The sequence below is a fragment of the Tamandua tetradactyla genome, chromosome 7, assembly GCF_023851605.1.
Source record: "Tamandua tetradactyla isolate mTamTet1 chromosome 7, mTamTet1.pri, whole genome shotgun sequence".
Classification (NCBI taxonomy): domain Eukaryota; kingdom Metazoa; phylum Chordata; class Mammalia; order Pilosa; family Myrmecophagidae; genus Tamandua; species Tamandua tetradactyla.
Genome location: NC_135333.1, coordinates 71,276,642 through 71,296,875, shown reverse-complemented (window position 1 = coordinate 71,296,875; position 20,234 = coordinate 71,276,642). Strand labels below are relative to the sequence as shown.

At 36.3% G+C, this 20,234-nt stretch overlaps 1 pseudogene; it reads left to right on the top strand.

Moving 5' to 3' along the window:
- LOC143690494 (alpha-2-macroglobulin-like) overlaps positions 1 to 20,234 on the top strand; it is a 56,084-nt pseudogene that overhangs the window by 6,739 nt on the left and 29,111 nt on the right.

The window sequence follows — 20,234 nt, the reverse complement described above, 5'->3', positions numbered from 1 at the left end:
ATGCTGCTGTAAAGTGCTCTTTAAGTCTTTTTTTAATTCCCCTTGCCATGAATGAAATTAGGGGAATTTCAGGGGACAGAGTTGGGATTTGCTATATGATAAACCATATGCAGTTTTAGTCTTTTCTATATTGAGAAGCAGTGACTGGGGCATTTTTTAAGATGGTTGGCTACACTTGTTTTCTCTCATGATAGTAAATTTGTCATAGAGGTATTTGTTAATAATTTTAAAATAGTAAAGTCTTGCCAAGGTTCTGATTATTCAAACCCGTACTATTGAATATTAAGCAGGACAGACTAAGCTTTCTGGTGCAAATACCTTGAAAGAAAAAGTAATTACTAAATAAACAGAGAGGTAACTTGACTGTATATGTTGCATTCTGTGTCACCTCCATATTAATATTTGATAAAGATTTTAATTTGTATGAAACTTCTAAAGCAAAATCAAAGCTCCTCTTGGGGAAATGGCAAGGCTTCAAGGATAAGCAATCCTATATGAATAGCACCAAAGCATTTCCACATGTAGAGAACACACACTATTAAAAATGTCTGAAAAATAAAATGTACAAGTCTTCAGGACAGCACATAACAAAGGTTAATGCTCCTTGGTGCACATTTCTTAGAGGGCTTGCCTAGTGTGTATATAACTGACTTTTGTTTGTGTTATATGATTATTTGGTGACTACATTGAAAATCTACACAATTCAGTTTTAGCTCTGGATTACTTCAATTGACCTTTGTTTAAAGGTTTTATCTGTGTACAGTAGGTGTTTGATTTGTTTTAACCTTTTAGAGGTTTTTTTTTTCTTTTCAATATTTAAGGTAAAATTCTTCTAGAAGAAAAGAAGTGTGTGTTAATGCTGAGTAGGTTGGTTTTTGGTTTGGTTTCTTGTAGTCAGGCTTTCTGAACATTGACATGTTAGGTGACAAATCCTGAATATGGAGTTCTTCAATTCTAAATCTCTATTAAAAGACTCTCACTTGAATCCAAACCAAAGTACTCTCATTGCCTCATTTCTAAAGTTTCAGGAAAAAAATATATCACTTCATGAGGGGAGGAATATTTTTGCCTATTTTACAATAATAACATGACTCAGTGCTTATTTTTAAAACTGGATTTTAAAAATTTGGTAGTATAGCAAGGAGTGAGCCACTTTTTATAGGCACTCTATGGTTTTACAGTTCTTAATCTAAACCTAAAGTTCTATATTTCTTCCTTTTAGAGAAACCTAATTGTTGCATGTCACCAGCAGCACAGGCTACACAGTGAGTTGGGTTGGCTCTCCCAGTCTTTGAGATGTATTATAGGAGTCCCAGCCATCATCATCTTCCTCCTGAGTTATATTTGAAATGCTTTCTTTTTGTATATTTTGACTGCAGTATTGGTGGTAGAATATACTTTAATATGGATCATCTCTACTTCTGTATTTATTTATTTATTACTAGACCTCAACCATAGTCTTCTTTTTCCCCTCCACCTTTCTTTGCCTGTAGCATGTACTGTATGTAGTCAGGCACTTCGTATTAGAAATCTATAAATGTGTTGTGTACTTTTTTATGCTGTTGGATACTTATAATCAAGATGTTAACTAAGGTATTTAATAAATTTAGTCTTATTAGAAAAAAAATAGCAAACTCGCCATATTTGGGACCGTTACACTAAAACAATAGAAGAGAGAGATCTGTGAAGATAAAAAAAACATTCTCCTGGGGAAAAAAGTGAGTGTAGGGTTTCTGCTTGGAATGAAAGGAAAGTCCTAGTATTGAATGGTGGTGAAGGTACTGCAACCTCGTGACTGTGATCGAGCCCCGTAAATGGGAGGGGTTGGGATGGGAAGATCTATGTTGTATATGTTTCTACAATTAAAAAGAAAGAAAGAGAAACTAAAGAGATAATGACGACTAAATGCAATACATAATACTGCATGTGATCTAAGAATAGAGGAGAAAAGGCTCAAAAGGATATTATCGGGACACAAAAAATCAGAATATAGATTGTAAGCTTTATATCGGTGTTAAATTTCTTAAACTTAACAACTACATTCAAGGTGATTACATAGTGAATATTCTTCGCTAAAAGAAATATACATGGATGTATTACGTGTTCAAGGAATGCAATGTGTGCCACTGTTTTTAAATGTTCAGAATCTTGATAGATAGATAGATAGAGAGAGATAGGTAGATAGATAGACAGACAGAGAGAGAGATAGGTAAATAGGTAGATAGAGGCAGATAGAAACAATGATACAGCAAAAGTGACAAAATGTTAAAATTAATAGATATGGGTATATGGGGTGTTGGGATTATGTTGAAGTTCTTTATAAGGGATTTGTATTATTTTTGTAATGGTCTTGTGGGTACGAAATTATTTCAAAATAAAGTTTTCAAAAATTAATAGAACCATTCACCAAGGGCTGAATTTTTCTACGTGTAAATTATACCTCAATAAACTTGACTCACAAAGGTAAACATAACAAATTTTATGATCATCCAATTTTTTTTAATGATTGTTCTAGTTTGCTAGCTGCTGGAATGCAATATACCAGAAACGGAATGGCTTTTAACAAGGGGAATTTAATAAGTTGCAAGTTTACAGTTCTAAGGCCTAGAAAATGTCCCGATTAAAACAAGTCTAAAGAAATGTCCAATCAAAGGCATCTAGGGAAAGATACCTTGGTTCAAGAAGGCCGATGAAGTTCAGGGTTTCTCTCTCAAGTGAGAAGGCACGTGGCAAACACAGTCAGGGCTTCTCTCTCAGCTGGAAGGGCACATGGTGAACACGGCATCATCTGCTAGATTTCTCTCCTGGCTTCCTGTTTCATGAAGCTCCCCGGGAGGCATCTTCCTTCTTCATCTCCAAAGATCGCTGGCTGAAGGACTCTCTGCTTCGTAGTGTCACTCTCTCTGAATCTCTCATTCTCCAAAATGTTTCCTCTTTTATAGGACTTCAGAAACTAATCAAGACCCACTCAAATGGGTGGAGACATGTCGTCACCTAATCCAGTTTAACAGCCATTCTTTTTTTTAAAGGAAAGACAGAGAGAAGGAAGGAAGGAAGGAAGGAAGAAAGGGAAACATCTTTTAAACATTTTCTTGTTTTATTGTATTTTGTTTTTCCGTTTTTTGTTACATGGGCTGGGGCCGGGAATCGAACCGAGGTCCTCCGGCATAGCAGGCAAGCACTTTGCCCGCTGAGCCACCACGGCCCGCCCCTTAACAGCCATTCTTAACTAAATCACATCAACTAGGGAGATGATCTCATTACAGTTTCAAACATACAGTACTGAGTAGGGATTATTCTACCTTTAAGAAATGGGATTTATATTAAAACATGGCTTTTCTTAGGAGGCATATATCCTTTCAAACCAGCGCAATGATCTTTATATTTTTTTACACCTCCTAAATTGGCATGCCTTCAATGTGGATAAACCTTGAAGACATCATGTTAAGTAAAATAAGCCAGACACAAAAGAGGACAAATATTGTGTGATCTCACTGGTAAGAAATAATAAGAATAAATAAATTCATAGAGACTGAGTCTAGACAATAGGTTATCAGGAGATAGGGTGGGGGTATGATATAGGGAGTCAAGGTTGAAAACTGTGCAGTGTTCTTCTATGGACGATGGGAATGTTTTGGTAACAGATATTGGTTTTGGTAGCACAACATTGTGAACATAATTAAGAGCACTGAAATATATATATACATATATATAAATAAATGTTATATATCTATACAAATGAATGTGGTTAAAAGGGGAAATGTAAGGTTGTATATGTTGCAACAGAAATTTTGTTAAAAATTTTTTAACAAAATTCATGCAACTGCACTATGCAAACAGTGAAACAAGTTAAATCATGAACTATAGTTAATAGAACAATTGTGCAAATGTGCTTTTATAAATTGTAACAAAAGATTTCTCACCAATGCAAGGTGTCAATAATAGAGTGGTAAATGGTAAATTATGCATGATTGTCCTGAAAACCCACAACTTCTCTAATGAAGAAAAAAAATGTCATGCCTTGGTTCTCCTCTAACTTCCATGACACCACATCGTCCTGATTTTTCTTCTTCTAATTTTCTGGCTATTTCTCGAGCACTTTAAATATTCCTATTTCTCAGAGTCCTGTTCTAGACCTCTTCTTGTTCTGTAGATTCTTGTTCTATAGGCTTGTTCTATAGCCATTCCCATAGCTGAAACTCTCACATTTGTCCATTTCTGTAGGCATTTTTAGCTGAGATAAATAGGTTTGGTGCTATCGAGTAGAGGCAGTGATGCTTCTAAACATCCTACAATCATGGGGGAGCTTCCAATAACAAAGAATTATCTGACCCAAAATGTCAACAGTGCGAGGTTAACCCAGTTCTACGCAAAGGATGCAGATTCTAACTAGAATGCGGATTTTCAGTCAGTCAGCCTCCAACCTCCACGTACAACAACCCCTCTGGCACCATCCCTGAGCTTATTAGCAGTCATCTTCCTTTGTTATGAGGACACCACTGAGAGCAATGACCCTTTTCAGGTAATTCTTACCAAATTCTACAGTCTTTTTTTGGAGGCCTGGGGGGTGTGGGGCTTCCTGTTTGCACAGAGAAGCCTCATAAATAAAAAAGTCCTGCAGATTTGGGGAGTTTCTGGGACCAGGCAGAGAGCAAAGAAGAGTATACCACAGTCTCCAGTCTCCTGCACTTTCTCCTACACCTTGGGGAAAGGCAAATGCGTTCAGCCCTATCTTGTTCTAATTTTTGTTGTAAGTTGACCACTCAGGACACTGACTATTTTATATTGTTCTTTTTTTTTTTTTCCAGTGTCTCTCTTACATCATTCAATTGCCCTTTCCCCTCCAAATTCTCCACCTCTATTCTTGAATATTCCTTCCAACTTTTACGTTACATGATTCTATTCATATAATTCATTTGCTTACTCTCATTCAATCTTTTTCCAACTCTAAAGTAAATAGTATGACTAAACATAGGGACCATTTGATTTAGGAAGACTCCCTTCTTCATAGCCTGTCACTAAAACCTGAAATTTCAATGTTAAAGAGCCATCCCTTTGATTGAAGCCATTTAAACATGATTGTTTAAAAACAAGTATATAAATGTGGACACTTATGATTGGGTTAAACATTAACACTGGATCCATAGCTTGTGCATGTGAGAAGTTGGGCAAAGCAGATCTCTTTGAGCCTATTCAATGTCTATAAAATGGAACTCTCTGCTATTGTTGGAATCAAATGCCTTGAAAATCATGATTTGCACCACCAATATGGCTTATTATTAATAATAAAAATAAACATCAGAAGTCATATCATCACACTGTTTTTCTCCTTTATTAAGATCAGGAGAACAAGGATATTTGACTTTGATAGTGATATATAAAGAAGATAATTTGGTGAGATTTAGCATATTTGAGAAATGGCAGTCATGAGGCGGCTTATAGACAAAATCTCTCTGGATTTTGGCCTACAAAAATCTCTCCAATATTGGGAAGGGCGAGGTAAGCAATCCCTGAACAGTGTGGCTTGGGTCAATTTGCAATTCTGGATTTCACACTTGATATGAATTTAGCTATGAGGAGAAATCGAAAATTAAAAGAAGTGCACTGGATTATTTTTCAAGAAATATTACAACTGCAAATAATTTCATGCAATATTTTTATGTAGTGAATAACTACTCAGGTGTTGGGGTTGTAGTGAAGTAAATACATAAAGTCACACCATCTTAAGAGCCCACCTTCAGTGGGATATCACTGCTCAGGCTGAAATATTGCCAGTGAAGAGAAGGCATAATTTTTGTGCCACTCAGTACAGTATCATGCCGTCAGCCTGCCTTCTCTGCGGGCGGGACAAAGATGGTAATAATACGATGATGAACCATGTCATGGATGATAATGTCTGTCTTGCTCTGTCCTGAACTCCTCAGGTACCATATGGTGCTGGCCCCCTCCCTGCTCCACACTGAGGCCCAGGAGAAGGGCTGCCCCCTTCTGGTCACCTGAATGAGACAGTGACCGTAAGGGCTCCCTTGGAGTCTGTCAGGGGAAACCAAAGCCTTCTTGACTGACCTTATGGTGAGAAGGACCTATTTCACTGCGCCTCCTTCTCTGTGAGTACTAGCTGCCTATCCCTGTTTTGTGTGGGTTTTAATTTCCTTTTTAATTTAATTCTAATAGTAAGGACATGAAGATTCATTTTCAGTATCAGGGAATGAATTTAGAAGGTTGTCAATGACTTCAAAGAGAAAGTTTATCCCAACGAGGGAACAAGAATATAGATGGAGGAGAGGAATACTTATAAACATGCTAACTTTCTATTTAATTCCCACCTAGCCCTATTAGCTAGAGAAAGCATGAGTTAGACACGTCTAGTTGTGAAGTGTGAACTTTAAAATGATATCAGAACTTGGCCAAGTCTTAAGAAAATATTGGGCAAATGTTTATGAAGGTAGAAGGAGACAAACTTTCCACCAAGGATGTGCTACAAAGATATCTCCCTTTCTACATGTGATTGATACTTGAGGAAACATCCAGTCTCTCCTTGGGGGAAATGATCCTCAAGACATAATTCCAACCATCACTGAAATATTGATTTTTTCCCCCTTTCTCATGGTTTTCAGTCTTGGGTCTACTTTTTAATTAAGATTATAAAATTTACTCCATGTGGTTGACTATGTTTTAATTGTTACTGCTGAGTCATGTGGAATATGGGGTTTCATTTATAACTCCTTTTTCTGACTTATTCTCCATCGTATATTTAAATAATAAGTAATGCCCCTTATTTCCCTCCCTGTGATGTTGAAGGAGACCAAGTGAGGAATAAATATTAAAGTCAGTAGACAGAGAGCTGAGAAAGCTTCTCATCATCTTTTCTGCTCTCAGTTCTCGAGATCATCATCCTCTGAGAAGGTAGCATTCCTCTCTGTCTGGATGAAAGGACTAACACATGAATTCAGAAAATGATCGAGTGTGCTGATAAAGAACACAGAAAGTCTCATCTTTGTCCAGATGGACAAGCCAATCTACGAGCCAGGAGAGTCAGGTATGAAGCCCATGATGGGGCAAGTCCAGAAATGAAGAAATGTCCTCCTTAGCATGTTACCCAAAGGCCTGGATTTCAGGACCTCATTGGGAAACTTGCGCTTTTTTTTTAGTTAAGTTTTGGGTTATTTCTGTGGATGAAAATTTTCACCCACTACATGAGTTGGTGAGTCTCTTAAATGAGCATACATCAATGACTTGGGGGACAATGAATGACAGCAGGGTGCAAAGATAAGCAGACTGTAAGGAATTTTGGTTCAATAAGCCTGAGATCAACAGCAATCATACCTAACCCAAGCAGTGAACCAGATTTCACAGGAGTAGCTACCAAAGGAAAAAGAGAGAACAAATTTTTCTTTTTTGCATTTTTTCAGTCCACCAGATAACATTCAAGTACTTTTATTATGAGTATTAAGCATAGAAGGGTCATACAAAGATAACAGACAACATTTGGTCCTTGAGACCATTTAATCACATAAATCCTCAAAAGCTTTATACTTCCACTGCTTTGCAGTTCCACTTAGGCTTCTATAAAACTGCATTAGACTATGTGTCCCTCCCTCTAGATGAGCACATTATTCAAGAGAAGTGTAGTTGGTGTGACTCTTACTCCAAACTCAGGTATATAATCAATGTAATGTTTCTTGAAATCAAATTAAACCAGAGACCCCTCATAGAAAATTCCACTTTTGACATTTTAGAAGCTGTCTGCTATTCCCTAGGGGTACAAAATAATTTGGAGCACTTACATAAAGTCCAAAAATTGGGGAAAAGAGCCACTAGGTTTCAGTCTATCAAGGTCACTTTCTTATTCCCTTCTCCCTTCAAACTGAGAACAACCTTTATACTCCCACTCTCAGTTGATGGACTCACCTCAAATTTCGTCAGGAAAATATGACAATAAATCCCAACTCATGAACCTTCCTGCATCTTTCCCCATATTTTCTGTCTCTACTTCTGTTACAACGAAAGAAGTAATCTGTTCCAATTAAAAGCCAACTCCTCTGCTTATGCACCTGAGCCCATCTTCTCTTAACTTTCTCAAGAGCTCCCATTGACCTCTTCCTCCCTTCCATCATTTCCTTTATGGAATAATTCCTAACAGGAACACACATTTTTTACTACCCCTACACTACAAAAGGAAAAAAGAAGGTAAAGCATTAAAAAGCTCCCTTGACCAAACCCTCTCAAATATCCTTCCATTCCTTTGTTGCCCTCCATAACCAACGTCCATGAAAGCATTTACTCTACACATTGTCTCTACTTTTTACATTCAATCTTAGTTTTTTAATGCTATGAAATACTTCAAGTAAACAGATATGAATAATTTAACAAGCACCCATATGCTTCAAATTAAGATTCATTCAATATTAACGTTTTCCCATATTTGCATCATTGCTGTAGAAATAAAACATTAAAGATATATTTAAAAGCCTGCTATGTATCCCTCCTTTATCAGATTACTCCTCCCTCCCTGATCGAAGACAGCCATGAATTCGGAATTTAGAATTGCTGTGTATGTTTTTGTATTTTACTAGACAGACAGAGAAACAAAGAAACAGAGACAGAGATTGGCATCCTTAAACTACTGTCATATAGTTTTTGCATATTGTTACACAATTTTTCATAAATGGTATAAAAGTATATATCATTCTCTAACTTGCATTTTCATTTATATTATGCTTTGGTAATTTATCCTTGCTGGTGTCTGTTCTTCCAGTATAGTTCATTCATTTCAACTACTTCATAGGACTGCCTTGTACAAATACAGCACAATTTATTTATCCATTTTCCTTGTTGATGAATATTTAGATTGGTTCCAAGTTTTGGCTACCCTATGAATAGTGTTATACTTAACATTTTTTAACATATCTCCCTAATTAATAGGATAATTTCTGCATAAGAGGCCATGTACTTCTTTGACTTTGACCAATATTGTCAGACTGCTTTCTGCAGTAGTTGTACGTGTGTATTCCCACAGCAAACTGTGGCAATTGCAACTTCACTTCCTCTCCAACAATTAGCATCAACTTTTTGAAAGAGTGCAATGTTCTCATTGTTCTAATCACCATCTCCCTAATGACTAGTGAGTCTGAGTATCTTGCATATGTCCTATTCTGTGAATTTCATGTTCATATTCTTTGTTCATGTCCTATTATCCTGTTTTTCTTTTTCTTATAATATATAAAAAGTCTTTATTTTGGATGTAGTCCATTACTGGTTATATTTTGTCATCCATCTTTAGATTATGTGACTTGTCTTTTCATTTTATTCATGGTAGTTTTTAGAAAAACAGAATTTTATTTTGATTTGGTCAAATTTATCAGTCCTTTCTTTTACAGTTATGGCTGTTTTGTGTCTTTTTAAATTAACACTCTTCTAATCCAGGTTCACAAAAATATTTCCCTAGATTATCTTTTAAAATTTGTAGAATTTTGCATTTCACATAAATTACAGGTAGTTCTTTAAACCACCTGTAATTTATTCTAATGAGAAGTATGATAATAATCTAATTTTTTTTCTTTAGGGGTAACATTTTCTCAGTACTGCTTATTAAATTGTCTATCCTTTCCCCACTGACCTGTAATACGACTGTTATAAACCCTTTTATTTATAAACACTTATTTTCTGGACAATTTATTCTATTCCATTTATCTCTTTTGCTATCTCTGCAAAATTATCACAGTCTTAATTTTACAGTAGTATGTAGACCCTTCTAACCACTCCCCAGTTCTTTTTCCTCGAAATTGTCTGACCTACTCTGAACTATTGTTCTTTTGTTTGATTTTTAGTATCAGTCTGAAGTTCAACTGAAATACCATACTGCAATTTTTACTGAGACTGCATTGAATTTATAGATTAATTTGAGGACGATGTATATCTTTGCATAACAAACCTTTCATCAATGAACATTTTTATATGTCCATTAATTCAGGTCTTCTTTTATGTTCTTCAATAATAGTTTATGACATTCTGCACAGGTTTAGCACATCTTCTAAAAGACATATTCTGAAGAACATATTTTTATTACTGAATGGGATCTATTTTTTTAATTTCCCACTTTAAGGGGTTATCATTCTGTCTCAGTATTCCCACTATTTCTTTCATATTGAGCTTGATGAATTCTTTATTGATCTTTATAATTTATCAGTCAATTCCATTAGATTTTCTACACGGACAATCACATAATTTGAAAGCAAATTTTATCACTCTGTGCTCTTTTCTAGTCTTATTGGCTAAACCCACAAGAACATTGAATAAAATCATATTTATGACTTTTATGGGAATTCTATTAAATTTACACTTTTATGCTGGATATTTGCTATAATTTTTGCTAGATTTTCAGATTAAGAGATAAACTGTTTATTTCTTCCATTCACCATTATCATTCTAACCTGTTACAGTTTGAGATTTTTTTTTAAAGAAAAATACACCTTCTATACTCTCCTTTCCCAAGATATGAGGGAGAGATGTGCTATGGACATAAATAGATAGACAGCATTTAAATATGAGACCGGTTGAAATACTCAAGGAACTGAGTTTAAAAAGAGTAGGGAGGAGAGAAAAGTCCTAATCTCTGGGCACTAAAATGTTTAGAGATTGGGGAGGTGAGGAAAACCCAGAAAAGGAGACTGAGAAAGAGAAGAGAAACCAGAGGAAAACCAGGAGAGGGCGGCATCCTGGAAGCCCAGTGGAAACAATGTTTCAGGAGGAGAAAGTAATCAATGGTATCAAGTGTTCCTGATATGTCAAGTAAAATAATAATGGAAAATGTGGAAGTTAATGGTCACCTTGATTTAAAGCAGCTTCAGTAGAATGGAGAGGTCAAAAAACAAATGGGAGTAATAATAAGAGAATAAGAAAAGAGAAATTGGGGACTATGAATCATAGAAAACTCCTTCTAGGAATTTTGCTGTCAAGGGAACAATGTAAGGGAGTAGGAATTGAAAAAGTGAAGTCAAGGGATATTATTAATTCTCTTCATAAAATTCTTTTATCATTTAAAATAATTTTTCAGTGGATTCTCTTGGATTGTCCAAGCTCACGTCATGTCATCTACAAAAACAAAAAACAAAACAAAACAAAAAAACAGTAATTTCATCTCTTCCTTTCCAGTTTTTATAAATTGTATTTCTTTCTAATTCCTAATTATGCTAATCAGTCACTCCAGACCAAGTTAAAAAAAAATGGGTGATCAACATTATGCTTGTCTTCATTCTGACTTAAGTATCAAAATATATTTTTTCTTGGACATGGTAAGGACCTAAAAATTAATTCTTAATTTTAAAGAATTTTTGCAAGGAAGTCTGTTGAATGTTATAAAATGCTTTTTCAATATCTATTGAGATGATTGTATTCTCTGTCATAGTGGTTTGGTGTCCTTATATACAACACCCCCAGAATAATTAACTGCTACCCACTCATGATGTTTTCTAGGGAATTCTGTTAACAATACTTTATATACGATATTTGCATGGATATTTATATATCATCGGTGTGGAAATTTCTTTTAAGAACTTTTGTGTGGGTTTTGAAATTACATTCACTCTTTTTCTTATGCTATACTATTTTCTCTACCATTGGTGTTCACCCACTCTTTTAAATTTTTCTGTTATTTCTCTGGTGAAATTATCTGGGACTAGTCTTATTTAGGGTATATCTCTTTGAAAATATTTTTTATTTCTTCTAGTACTAGAGAGAACCCTGTCCTCTTCCCATTCTTGGGTTTCTGACCTTACTAGGATTAGAGAAGTAAAGAAAGCAGGCAGAAGAACTTACTTGACTTGTGGCATCCTAAGATGGCTTTGCACCCCATGGGCCAGGTAGATGTTCAAAGTTAAATCCTTATGCTCATGGTGTACTTTTTGTAGACTCTTCAGAGATACTCACCATTAATTGATCACTGAGAGTCCCTTATACTGCTCTAGGCCAGTGATTGTTTTCTCCCTCCTCAACTTCCAGAAATCTAGGATTTCACCACTACCTTATATTCACCTACGATATCTTTGCCTCTCTAGAACCCAAATAGTTAGGATCTAAAATGACCCCTTCACTGTCTCCCTCTTCTGTGTTGTCCACATCAAGCCAATGGGAAATATTCCTGGGTTCTCTGCAAAATTTCTGAAACTAATCCCAAGGCAGCAGCAGCATCTCTCCTTTGCTCTCCACATTTCTAAGGCAAGAAAAGGCACCCGCTTACTCTGTCCAACTGAGTGAAGAAGTATATATCATATGCCATGATCCTTTTGAAGCCACGCTTATTAGACCTGAAATGAGAAGTAGTCACCTTGTGTTAGGTGACCACACATTCTGGCTTGCCGAGGAGAGTCCCAGTTATGAACGTTGTTTTTGGACAATTTAAGTAGTGACCTCTTTCACTCTCAAAAATTTCTGCTTAGGCAATAAAATACATAGTAACCTACACTTTTGGGCAGGGATCAGTCTCACAGCTCAACAGAAAGATTTTGTTCATAAAACTTCCTCAAATCTCCATTCTTTCTCATCTCTTTTTAACATTGATGTAGTTGAGTTTTCAGCCAGCTTTTGGATTTTTACTTTAAAATTTCTATTTGGTGGCCTATTTTCAATCCACTTTGTTATCTGATAATTAATTTCCTTGAATCTTGACTGAAACTCCCAATGTAACTTCCAGTTCCTTAAGATTATCTGAGTTTTCTTTGCCAGGGGAGTTCTGAACTTCTTTTTTCTTTTTGTTTTCTAGTTTCCACTGATTTACATTGAGGTAAGCAATGAAGAATTTCATATTCAGAGAGAATTCTGTAAATTGAGAATGAATTGCTGTATGGAAAGTCAAGATAATATTACAACAATATTTGGTACTGCATATTTGAAATTCTCCCACATTCCAGAGACATGTTTTGTTGTAACTCACTCTCCATTACTGCCCATAATTCTTTATTTGCTTTTATAAATTATAACCTGTTTCCTGTATTTAGAACCCCAAAATGAATCGAATTATGCAATGGCAGAATGTTAAGTTAGAGAATGGTCTTAAGCAATTGTCCTTCAGCCTCTCATCAGAGCCCATTCAGGGCTCCTACAAGATAACTATACAAAAGCAATCAGGAAAAAGGACACCTTCACCGTGGAAGAACTTGGTATGGATTTTGAAGATTGGGAAGGGAAAATGGGATCATAAGCTTCTGGTCACTAGAGAATGAACCCATTTGAATAACTTCAGTTCCTGTGGGTGAGGCTGGGCTTCATCTGATTCTAGCCAGCACCACCATTATTGTTTGAACATAAAATCTCATAAAAGTTTTGGAATTTTCAAAAGAAAAGCATTTTCCCCAGCTTGGATATTTTTCTAATTTCAGTGGAGGCTTCCAAGATTTGCTAGAGCTAATATAATCTATGACCACTCAGTTTTCCAGCTCTAATAGTGTTACCCTTAAGACTGTAAGCAAGTTAAGTGCATTTGGGAAGAGTAGTCCCCATTTCAGAGCACTTGTTGATCTTTTTAACAACCACAAAAATAATTTGTTAATCTGCCACATTTCTCCTATCTCCATCAATAGTGCTTCTCAAATTTGAAGTGCAAGTAAAGGTACCAAAGGTAATCAGTATATTAGATACAGAAGTGAATGTGTTGGTGTGCGGTGTGTGAGTTCATTTTTGTCTTTTTCTACCCATTAAAATGCTCTCAAACATTTAGGATATTTTGGGTAGCTTAGCTCATTGCAATGCTATTTAAAAAGTATATAAGCACCTGAAGCATCTTTTATCCTTCCTCTAGAACTTTCTCCTCGTGGCATTATTTTCTTCTCCACATTATAATTACTTCTTCTTTATAACTTTTCTTTTCCATATTATAACAACTACTCCACCTACATTACTACAAAAAAAATATATATCCATCGCCTAACTTGGTAGTAATATTAAGAAGTAAATTGGATTAATTGTGAAAATAACAGATTTTTTTCTAACGATAGAATGAATTATCTTAGGCACTAACAACATAGCTATCTTTGGATACAAAAGCACATGTATTGACAGTCACTTCACATGTAAAAAAGAGTCAAGCATCAATTGCGGCACTGTGTTGACCCATCACAGTAGGGTCGAAAGCACAGAACTGAGATTCCTTGCTGTAAGTCCAGCATCAGCCACTAAATCACTTTGACTGAATCACTTTGAATTTGCAACTCTTTATCAGAAAAATGAAGGTATTGGACTAAATTATTTGAAATTGCAATTTAAGTCTATGATTCTGGAAATTCAAAACAGTAATAGCAGAGAAAACTAGAAGAGTGAGAAATTTTATCTGCCTAAGAATCAAATATAGGAGACACTACTTCAGCTGTGCCTCTATCCAAACTCTTTCAAAGTAATAGCCATAGAATTCTTTCTTTAGATTTATTTAAATTTTTACATTTAGATTTTGGGTTTATCTAGCTCATTTCTTTCTTAGAAAAGTCAGACAATTCAGAACAATGAATTTCAATTATTTTATCATATATATATATGAAATGATCCCATTTTAGTAAGTAAATATAACAAAATATAAAAACACAAAAACTTTGAGGTGTTATTGGAGAATTTTGGGAAATTGTCTCTAGATGGGTGTAATTTTTTTTTAATGTTTTAAAAAATATTTTATTTTCTGTTTTCTGATTCTTCTGTTAAAAACATCAACAATTTTGTTGTGACATTACAATAAACATTTTGAAACAATAAACAGAAGAGAAGAAGTGAAAAAAGGATGTTAGGCTAAAAGAAGAAATATTGAGAGGGTTTGGAAATACTTCTCAATCTTTAGAGTCATGCTTCCAATTAACATGAAGCTTCTATCATAATGATTTAGAGGCTGCATGTGCACTCAACTAAGCTGCCTGAGTTCAAATCTCAGCTCCCCCACTTGCCAGCCGAGTCAGTCTTGTCAGTTTACTTAACCTCAGAGTTTCTCATTTTCCCTACAAAAAGGAGAAGTAATATCATATCTTTCATGAGGCTGTTATGAAGATTAATTTAGTTGATACAAATAAAGTGCTAAGAAAAGAGCATGATTCATAGTAAGTGTTATTAAAGTATTAACAATTTTTTGCTATTATTATGGAACCACACAAAGTAAATATATTGCAACTGGCTGCTAGTGCGAAATATGCATGGGAAGAAGTTAGGTCTCAGCTTCTGTGAAAACTCTTGCTCTCTGGGAATTTCTCTTGTGACAGATACACCTATGGGAAGCCTGTCCCAGGATATGTCCAAAATACCTGTTGGAGAGGAACCACTTGCTTTGAAATTATTTGTTTACTTTCTTGTCTCTATTCCCTTGATGAGGAAAAGGCATCAGTGCCTTTAGCTTTGTCTCCCATAACATTTTGCTACCCACTCACCTGTCCCTTCTTCTATAATCTTGGCCTTCACTTGAAGATTCATTTGATACCTAATATCCTTTAACTGGAACATATTGGTCTTTACTTGTTGAGTGATGCAGCCATGGCTGTCTAGCTGATAAACATAAAAAAGATGATCAATCCAAACTAATACGTGGTTCCTTCTTTGGAGAGGACATAGTATATTGGTTATGAGCATGGATTTCTGATTCCTATGGTAAAGAATCAAAGGCTGCCTGTGAGGAATTCAGTCAGCAGGTGAGTGAAACTGTTCTAAGGAGCTTGTTGATGTCCATGAATAATTGCAAAGTACATTTAAAGGAGAAGAAGACAGTCTGGAAGGAGAAGCTAGCTCAGATATCAAAAGATGGTAGTCCCATTGTTATAGTTTGTTAGCTGCCGGAATGCAATATACCAAAAACAGAATAGCTTTTTAGGTGGGAGTTTAATAAGTTGCAAGTTAACAGTTTTTAGGCCATGGAAATGTCCCCATTAGAGCAAGTCTGCAGAAAATAGCCAATCTAAGGCATCCAGGGAAAGGTACCTTGGTTCAAGAAGGCCGATGAAGTTCAGGGTTTCTCTCTCATCTGGAAACGCACGTGGAAACACAGCATCATCTGCTAGCTTTCTTTCCTGGCTTCCTGTTTCATGAAGCTCCCCAGGGAGGCATTTTCCTTCTTTATCTCCAAAGATCGCTGGCTGGTAGACTCTCTGCTTCTCATGGCTATGTCATTCTTTGCTCTTTCAGAATCTCCACATTCTCCAAAATGTTTCCTCTTTTTTAGGATTCCAGGAAACTAATCAGACCCACCCAGATGGGTGGAGACACATCTCCATCTAATCCATTTTAACAACCACACTTGATTGAGTCACATCTCCAAGGAGATGATCTAATTACAGTTTCAATCATACAGTACTGAATAGGGATTAGTAGAAATGGCTGTCTTTACAAAATGGGATTAGGATTAAAACATGGCTTTTCTAGGGTACATACATCCTTTCAAACCAGCACATCCATGATCCATTATTATCTCATGGAAGTGAGAATTCCAGATATTTATAACTAAACTTGTCAAGAAAAAATTAGTCATAAGTGAGAAATAATGGAATTTTAGAAAAGAATAGCTAATAGTTACTGTCATGGTTAGGGGCAGGTGTCAACTTGGCCAAGTTGTGGTACCTGTTCATCTGATTGGGCAAGCGCTGGCCTGTCTGTTGCAATGAGGACATTTCATAGGATTAGGTCATGATCATGTCAGCTACATCCACAGCTGATTCCATTTGTAATCAACCAAAGGGGAGTGTCTTCTGCAATTAGTGATGCTAAATGCAATCATGGGAAGCCTTTTAAGGAGGACTCAGAGGAGACAGGTTGCATTCCTGCTTTGGCTGGTGAGCCTCTCCTGTGGAGTTCATCCAGGCCATCCATTGGAGTCATCGGCTTCGCAGCCTACCCTGTGGATTTGGGAGTCTGCGTTCCTATGGTCACGTGAGACACTTTCATAAATTTTATATTTGCAAGTGTTCCCTGTTGATTCTGTTTCTCTATAGAGAACCCTAACTAATACAGTTACTGAGTACTTATGAGATGCCAACCCAATGGTTTAAGCAAATTATATCTATTAATTCATTTACTCCTCACAATAGCTTTATGAGGTAAGTGCTATTATTATCACCAATTTATAGACGAGAGAAAACAGGAATGGGGACACTATGTAACTTACCTTACATGTGATACACACAATTAAAGAATAGTAAACTGAAATCCATACTCATAACCAATATACTATGTCCTTTCCAAAGAAGGAACCACATATTAGTTTGGATTGATCATCTTTTTTAAGCTTATCAGCTAGACAGCCATGGCTGCATCACTCAACAAGTAAAGACCAATATGTTCCAGTTAAAGGATATTGGGTATCAAATGAATCTTCTCGTGAAGGCCAAGATTATAGAAGAAGGGACAGGTGAGTGGGTAGCAAAATGTTATGGGAGACAAAGCTAAAGGCACTGATGCCTTTTCCTCATCAAGGGAATAGAGACAAGAAAGTAAACAAATAATTTTAAAGCAAGTGGTTCCTCTCCAACAGGTTTTTTTTTTTTTACCTCTTTCTTAGAGTTGGAATTAACTGGAACTGGGACAATTGAAATCAGAAGTACCAAAACCAAACTTACATTTGTGAAAGTGGATTCATACTTCAGACAAGGGATTCCCTTCTTTGGAAAAGTAAAATACTCTGTGATTCATGAAGTATTTTGAATACTTTGTGGTTAAATTGTACCATGACAACCAAGCATCAGAAAATATTCTGGTCAAGATCATAGTTGGTTTATATTACCAGTTGCTTCATATGACCAAAGTCAGAAAACCAGTTTTAACCAGATCTTTTTCCTTATAAATACTGCTCAGGAAATCTATAAACCCCAAAACATTACCGTATTTCACTTTTGAACTAACAGACGCTAAATGTTCATAATAAACCCACATTGTTTCTCATTCCCATTTCTTGGTATATATTATTTAATATCTGTAACACAAATATCAATTCTTTTATAAGGTTTTCTTATAAGTATCTTAGTGTAATTACCATTCTAGTTCAAGCAAATCCTTGTTTTGTATTGAAGTGACATACGTTGTGGGTAAGTGGTTTCCCATGGAGACATAGGTAATTGTGATAAGTCCATGACTCAAACTATGAGATATGACCCTTATTTTCTGTGTAGTAAATAAATATATGTTAACAGTAGGAAACACTAAGAAAATATTGCCATTTAATGTTACTAATATTTTGATTAGTGAATTTATTAAAGTCCAATAGAAATTGTCTCAAGTGAGTTTTTTTTAATCTCAGTTTTCTAGGCTGTTATTACAAGTAACACATAATGGGTTAGCTTAAACAATGGAAATGTAGTGGCTTATGGTTTGGAGGCTAGGTGAAGTCCAAAACCAAGATGTCAGCAAGGCAATGCTTTCACCCTAAGAGAAGTTGCTGCCAGGTAGTGTTGGGTTTCCTTGGTTTGTAATCCCACCTAGGGGTCACATGGTGATGTCCTCTCTGCTCTCTTCTGGTTCCAGCTTCCAACTTCCTGCTCCTTCTCCCTGTGGCTTTCTCTAGGTGTGTCTGAATTTCTTCCGCTTATAAAGGACCTCAGTATTCTGAATTTAGGCCCACCCTTATTCATTTGAGCCATACATTAACTAAAATAACCTATTTGAAAGGTCCTGTTTAAAATGGATTTATACCCACAGGGATGCAGATTAAGAACATGTCTAAACTGGGGTTGTCAAAGAAATAACTGCACTGGGCTAGGCATGGATAACTTTATTCAGGGTCTGCTGCAGCAGGGGAAAGAGAGTAAAACTCAATTCCATAAAAACAAAGGACAGAAAGCTTTTTAGGGGCTAGGAGTGTGCAGTAAGAAAAGCACTGGAAGATAGTAAGGAGGGTTGATCACTGAGGTGGGTGAATGGTTTACTAAGGCACTATTAAGACCATTTGGTTCAGAATGTTTTCCTTTGTGGTAATGAGGTCTCCTAGAGCCTGTAAGGACCAGACAGACAAGGAGGGAGATACGGAATGCTTGGTTCGGAGCTTCTCAGACTGGTGGGTAGAGAGGGAGAGGGCAGGGATGAACTTGATGTTTAAAATAGCTAAGCTCTTAAGTTGTCTCTTTTTTTATTTTTTCCTTCTCTTCTCTTCCTCCCATCCCCACCCCCACCCCCGAACACACACACAGTCCCCATCACTTATCTTCCACCTCACAGCTGCAAGATTTCAAGGTTGTCAAGATGGGGGAAGGAATGAGTAGAGGTGGTGAGAAGTAAGGCTGGCAGCCTGGTCAAGAGAAAGAAAAACAGTCTTGGTCAGAGTACAACACTGACTGTACCACAGTATGGTTTCCCATTAAAAGAGTGAAAAAATGATTATTTAAGTTACTTTTTGGTCCAAAATTATGTAATTTTTAGTCTATGGACACATTAAATCACTTAGAGTACAGTTAGCTTGTATCACACTGCTGTTGATGGAAATGCCACAGAATTTCAGTTATGTGTACTTGGGAAAGACAAAGAGCCCTGTTCTAGTTTTCTAGCTGCTGGGATGCAATATAGCTGAAACAGAATGGCTTTTAAAAAGGGAATTTAATAAGTTACAAGTTCACTGCTCTAAAGCCAAGACAATGTCCCAATTAAAACAAGACTATAGAAATGTCCAATCTAAGGCATCCATGGAAAGACACCTTGGTTCAAGAAGGCCAACGCAGTTCAGGGTTTCTCTCTCAAGTGAGAAAGCACATGGTGAACACGGTCAGGGTTTCTTTCTCATCTGGAAGGGCACGTGGCGAACACAATGTCATCTGCTAGCTTTATCTCCTGGCTTCCTGTTTCATGAAGCTCCCTGGGAGGCTTTTTCCTTCTTCATCTCCAAAGGTCTCTGGCTGGTGGACTCTGCTTTTCGTGGCTATGACATTCTGCTCTCACAGAATCTCTCTCATTCTCCAAGATGTTTCCTCTTCTATAGGATTCCAGTAAACTAATCAAGGCCCATCTGGAACGGGTGGAGATATATCTCCAAGACTCATTTTGATTGAGTCACATCTCCAGGGCAATGATCTAATTAAAGTTTCAAACATACAGAACTGAATATGGATTAGAAGAAATAGCTGCCTTTACAAAATGGGATTAGGATAAAAACATGGCTTTTCTAGGGTACATACATCCTTTCAAACAAGCATAAGCCCCAAGCTGAAAAAAGCAGAGTTGGAGTAATTTGAGGTAATGTTTGGTCTATATACAGTGTCAAAAAAAGGGTTTTTCTCCCATGACTTGTGTCCCTAATA